Source organism: Grus americana, chromosome 14, assembly GCF_028858705.1.
Source record: "Grus americana isolate bGruAme1 chromosome 14, bGruAme1.mat, whole genome shotgun sequence".
NCBI lineage: Eukaryota > Metazoa > Chordata > Aves > Gruiformes > Gruidae > Grus > Grus americana.
In genome coordinates this window covers 5,673,494-5,679,493 of record NC_072865.1, presented here as the reverse complement: position 1 = coordinate 5,679,493, position 6,000 = coordinate 5,673,494, and the positions used below count along the sequence as shown (strand labels likewise).

The following is a 6,000-nucleotide window of genomic DNA, read 5'->3' as shown; positions in this document are numbered from 1 at the left end:
CTTGATTTTTTAAGAAAGCATTTATTCTTAAAATGGAATGAAATAACGAACAAAATAAATGATTGACCTGTTATTAGTTGAATTCTACAGTAAGCCTCCCTGTTTTCTGCTTGCAGAACAGCTTCAGGAAACAACAAGTATCCACTTGCAGAGGGGCACAGAAACAAAAGGTAAACCGAAATGGGCAAAGCCTGAAGAATTACTCTGGAGTATCTAAGAAACAAGTTGAAGCCAGCTCTGAACGATCTACCTTTAATAACAGGTGGAGGACGGGAAATATAACAGAGATCAGAGAAGAGTAAGTATACTGTTCTTCCTCTTTTTGACAAAGCTGATCCTTGGAAATCACACTTAGCAGCTTAACACCTGGAAAGATGGTAGAAAAACTGAGTCAATGAGAGACAGCTGAAAACTACTTATCTGTGGAGAGGACTCCTGCTGAAAGGTCTCTGAAGCATAAGGAAAACAAGGATGTTGTCAATAAGGTAAATGTGTGAGTCTCCTTGTATCTTCACTCAAGAACTCACAAACTGGAGGACTCCCCCATTTTAGGGTGAATGTTTTCCTGCATCTGTCCTTGAGGGAAAACTAAATTAGGTAATTCTCTGAAGTTCTTTCTATGTTGGTTTTAGAGGAAGATTGGGAAGTCTGAGTGAGAGCCAGTAATTATGACGGGTCTTTAAAATAAAATACTTAACATTTGGAGAAAAGACCTTCAGAGAGAAATTGCAGAGTCAGACTGTCAGGCTGCCTGTCCTCTGGTTCAAGCTTCTGGGAGCTGGGAGCATGGGCTTGAGGCCAGAATTCATGCTGATGTAGCCCCAGTCTCTGGGTAGAGCTACCACTTTACCCCTTTGCATAGGTGCAAAATGATTCTTAGTCCACAGGGATCACCTTGGTACCCAGTGGTAGATATAAAATGGGAGCGTGACTTACTGTGTGCTTGGGCTGAGAAGTTGGCCTTTGCTTGAAAGTACAGTATTCACTTGCCTTCACTTAAAACAGAAAGAAGCTGATAGAGGGTGATGACTGAGAACCTGGACTGCACAAGACGAGGGGGCAGGATGTATTCTCTTTTGGGAGAGCAACCTGCGTTTTAACACACAGGAATGCCTAACCCCTTAGACACTGCCAGGGCTGACGTATGGAGAGAGGTACAGATGTGCCAGCTGTCTGCTGCTCCCCTCTGCAACCCTGGATTAGGAGAATTCCCTAATCCTGCTTATCTGAAGTATTTACACTCCTCATAGTGACCAAGTGTCAGCAGGCATGGCATGGCCATGTTTCCGCTTTGAATCATTGGGTGAAAGAAGTCTGGTCTGGGGCCTGTAGCGACTAGAAATCATTACCTTGAGTTGGCTCCTTGTCCTCTGCAAGATGAATTTGTGGGTTTGATCCATTTTCCCCACATACATGCATAAAACGCCCACGCATCTGGCTTGTATTAGCGTGTCCTCGTGGGGCAATTTCTCTAAAGATGAACTGAGCTGGGGAGAACTGGAGTGTTTTAACCAGCTGCAGCTCACCTGGGCCTATTGAGAGCACAGGTAGAGCAAAGGAGCAGCAGAGGGGGGTGCTCGTCCTGCTCATCCAGCCAGGACATCCTCTGGTGCCAGCCTAAGGCGGTGCTGTGCTCCTGTTCAATAAGATGGCCCTTCCCCAACATTTGCTGTAACCTTTTATTTGGAAAATGGAGATGGTTTGTGCTCTGTCCCTACAAGTGGCCCAATCATTTTGCTTTCTAAAGACACACACTTTAAGAAATAAGTAAATAAACATTGCCCCTTATTTTCTCCCGCTGTGAGCCAAAAGCTTCCATTGCAATGACAGGTCTCTAAACGTGGGGTTCACAGGAGTGAGGGACCTGGGGATACGGGGGTCTCTCCCACAGGCTGGGGGTTGCGGGGGGGGGGGGGGCAGCTCCCCGCTGCCGCGGAGCGAGCGGGAGGGAGGGGATGTACGGCAGCCGCGCGGGGGGATTTCGATCAGCACGACTGCCAAAGCCAATTATCAGGAAGAGGACGATATAATTATATTAGGGAACATCTGTACTTCATTAAAAGCCCTCGCGGGGCGGATTCACGCCTGACCACGTTATGCACAGGCGCTTCCAGCCGCTCCTTGCCCCCCCCTTACCGCGCACGGCCGCCGGCGCCACCGCCCCGGGCTCAGCCGGTCCCGCTCCGGCAGCTGCGCCGCCCCGGGGCCGCGCCCGGCTCCTGGCCCTGTCGCGCCGCTTCTCCCCCACCCCCCCCACCCCCCGCCCGGGTGGCTGCACCTGCCCCCGCGGCCGGGCCGCCCCTCCCGCCGCAGCCGGTCCCATCCCGGGCACGGCGGGCAGGCGGCGCTCTGCGGCCGGGCTGCGCTGGGGCTCCGGGGCGGTGCGGCGCGGTCTCCTCTTCCTCCTCCTCCTCCGCGGCGGCGGCGGGCAGATGCGGCGGATCCTGGGGCGGCTCTCGCCCGCAGCGGGCTCCCGTCCCCCCGCCGCCCCCATGGACGGCAGCGGGGGCAGCAGGCGCGCGTAGCTCGGTGAGTCCCGCCGCGACCGGTCCCGGTCCCCTTCCCTCCCCCAGCACCCTGCCCACCGGCAGCCCGCACCGCGCTGCCGCAGCCGGGGATGCTGCCTCCTTCTCCCGCGCTCCTCCGTTTCCCTCTCTCCGCGTAAAAATCACTCCCCTTCCCCGGCGCCCCACGCGTGTTGGCGGCGGGGGCCCGGCTGGCGGCGGCGGCGCCGGGGCTGGGCTGTAGGGACCGGCTCGCCGCCCGGTTCTGCCACCTGCTCCCTGCGGCGTGGCTCCGGCTCCCATCGGGGGCTGCGGGAGCGTCGGCTCTGCGGGCTGGCCCTTCCTGCGGGATGGGGTTTGGGAGAGCGCTCCATGGTCGTGCCGCGGCGAGCGTCCTGCCTGCCTCTCGTAAGGTGCCCTGGGCAGGGCGGGTTGCAGTTGGACTCCCAAACATTTGTTTCGGGGTCGGACTTTAGCAATATCAATCTTGGAGTTATTTTCTTTTGGCTAAATTTAATTTAAACTGACTCAGCGGTTGAAAGCAGCTCAGGGGAAAAATGTCAGTTTGAGGACTGTTTTCTTTCCCTTGGGTTTAAAGATCTTTCTCTGTATAATTGGTAATGATTTCTTTTTGTAAAATAATTCTATTGTGCTGTATTTACTCCTGGAATTTAACAGTCCTCCAAGACAGACAGGCTTGTTAGAGGCTGAAATAATCAGCTCCAAGGCACAGGCAGTGCCCTTGGTTGTAACAGGTGCAACGTGCATATTTTTGTGAACAATGAAATGGTTTCAGCGTTCAGGTTTATTTGTATGCTCTGCATTTCTGTGACTCCGAAGAAATTGTCATGCTATGTTATGTCAAAGATGTGCTTACAGCATGAGCATGTCCATAGTACCTGATTAACAGGACGTAGGAGCAGCTGCACAGACCCCGTCAGTGATGGCTTTAATACACAGGGTATTCCTGGGTGACACTGTATAGCTTGGGGTGTTTTGGTGGCTTGTGTGAGGACCCACACTGGGCACTGGTCCCTCAGCGATGCTCTGGCACAGCATGAAGCACTGGGAGATGAGGGGAGAAAAGAGAAGGGCAGAGGAGGAACCATTTGTGCTCAGATTGTATTTTCTAGACTTGATGGTCCTTTAATACAGTTCCCTGCCCCTGTGTTTTCCGAGTAGAGTGGTGGTGGCACATCTTGTTTGTTACTGAAACCTAAAATAGTGACACTTATATTCCACAGAATAAATTTCCTGGGCAGGTATTTCACAGATAAAAAGATTGTCATTGTTTTGGTAGCTTCATGGGTTCCTTATTTAAGGCAAAAATCCAGCGTGATACCGCATTGGTAATTGACTTAATGGGAGTCATTCAGGAGTTAGAGCTGTAGATCAAAAGGAAATTAGACTGGAATTTAATTATTGCTCTCAAGCCAATATAGCACAAAAGGTGTATTCCAGCAGTCCTTACCCAGGTTCAGCTCCTGCTGCGGAATACCTGTGCTCTGTGGTGCAGCCCATGGCACCTGCCTGGAGGTGTCTCTGCCCTCCTTGGCATTGAAAGATGCACTTTGCTGGTGCTCTGCTTTCTAGGACTCTTTAAATCTCACTTAGTGTTTTAGGGATGGGAGGAGGAGTGGACTGCACGTGTAGGATGGGGAAGGATGACTGGGTAAAGGAGTGAGGATGGGGAGTGCATTCATTTGTTACTCTCCGGCTCTTTATAGATTACAACAAAGAAATGATAGAGCAAAGGAGGGGTCAAGGCTCTAGCTAGGGGAAAGTGCCTGGCAGTGAGGTCTGTTAGAGCTGCCCTCCTGGGTGATACTAGTGGAGGCACAGAACAAAGCATTAACTAAGACCTCTCTAAGAGGTCTTATCTTAGTGTCAGAGGCTGCACAGGCTTGCAGTGATGCCTTGTAGTTTACCCCATCATGAGAGACAGTGCTTCGTCCTCCAGGAAAATGAGGAGAAAGTCACAATGGTCCCACCTGGGGCATTCAGCCCTCTCCAGAGGGTTTCCCCAGGGGTGGGGTCTGGCAGCTCATGCTAATGAGTTGCAATAGCAGTGAACTTTGTGGTGCTCTGTAGTACCTACAAACATTGGGACAGCAAAGTGTTTTGCAAAGCAGGTTGAGAAGACCAGTGCTTGTACTGCTATGTTAACTTCCCTTGGACTGCTTACAGCCTCACCCAGCGTAATTCCATCCCCTCGTGGTTCTCGGTTTATGGCAGGTAAAGGTAGGAATATGCATCTGCCTCCTCTGAGGCACGGCGTTTTGTATAGCCAACCAAGGAAGATAATAACCTTGTTAGCACTTTGTAAGGTGTGACTGCTACAGTTCCCTCTGGTTTACTAAGTTAGAAGTGGTGTGTACTGTTAAAATACAGCACACTTCTCAAAAAGCCATTAGTTGAGGAGAGAACGTTTCTATTATACCATCAAGTCAACTTCCCCTAATGATGTTCAATTGAAAGGATTTGAAGTGTTATTTAGTCAAATTTGGGGACAATAATCTTAAAGGATTCTTTTAAAATCCTTTGAAATAATTAGCAGCCTTATTTAACATCTTGGGTGACTTACACTGGTGAGAGTGATTTGTCCTTTTCACATCACTGGCGAAGCGTGATGTTGCTGTAAGCTGGATAATGTTTACGGATCTGCTAAAGCAATCAAGCTCTGGATAGTGGTCCTTTAATTGCCTGAGGCTTTTCTTGCTATACATGATGGTTTAACAGGGTTTTGACAATCATCTCTGGAAGCCAGTTATGCTGCAGATGCTGATCTGGTTGGGGTTATGTCCATGCTTACAGTCATGGATGTAGCGCTCTGCTCTGCAGGAGTGTGTCTGTAACCACGTGGAGCTCAGTGCACCCTAATGCTGCAGGGACCTGCTCTTGCCATGCTCAGCTCACCTGTGCAAAAGGAGCGCTGTGTCCTCGCTCTGCTGACCTGATTCGCTTGCAGGAAACGAGTCAAGGTGGGGTTGGTGCAAGAGCAGAGACTTCTGGACACTCCAGCCAGCGAGCGCAGGAGACTTGTCACCCCAAGCCATCAGCTAGGCCAGGAGTTCAGCAGGATGTAAAAATAAGATGTTTTGGATAACAAAAATGAGAGCGCGCAAGTGAGTGCTTAATATGAACAAGGCTTTAAGGGCGGAGTTAAAAGCGTTTTGGTGAGTGTTTAAGTTGCTTTCTGATGCAGATAGTTAGGAGAAGATGCTTTCTAGGTGCTGCTGCAAGGCACAGGGTGTTTGTGCAGTCTGAGTGGTAGTGCCTGTCTGCTGAGGAAGACCTGTTCCCTCACAGTAGAAAGTTTATAAATGAAGGAATTAATAGTAGCAAATAAATTCATAATCATGAGTTCAAATGTGTGATGAGTAAACTTTATTCTTTTTTCTCATTTCCTTGCTCAAGATCTGGTCTCCCTTTGGAATGGTAGTTCAAATACTCTGGGGTTCTTCTTTCTGATGGCATCACATTGGTTATGTTAGAA

General features: G+C 50.2%; 1 protein-coding gene across 2 annotated transcripts in view; it reads left to right on the top strand.

Annotated features, from left to right (window-relative positions):
• Positions 1-257: 257 nt before the first annotated feature.
• Positions 258-6,000, top strand: part of RASGEF1C (RasGEF domain family member 1C) — a 76,186-nt gene continuing 70,443 nt past the window's right edge. Inside the window, exon 1 of one of the 2 annotated variants that reach the window (XM_054841989.1) lies at positions 258-298. The gene's annotated coding sequence lies outside the window, so the exon portion shown is untranslated. Of the gene's footprint in view, positions 299-2,403; positions 2,530-6,000 lie in introns of those variants that run through there. The other variant, XM_054841990.1, reaches the window with a different exon arrangement.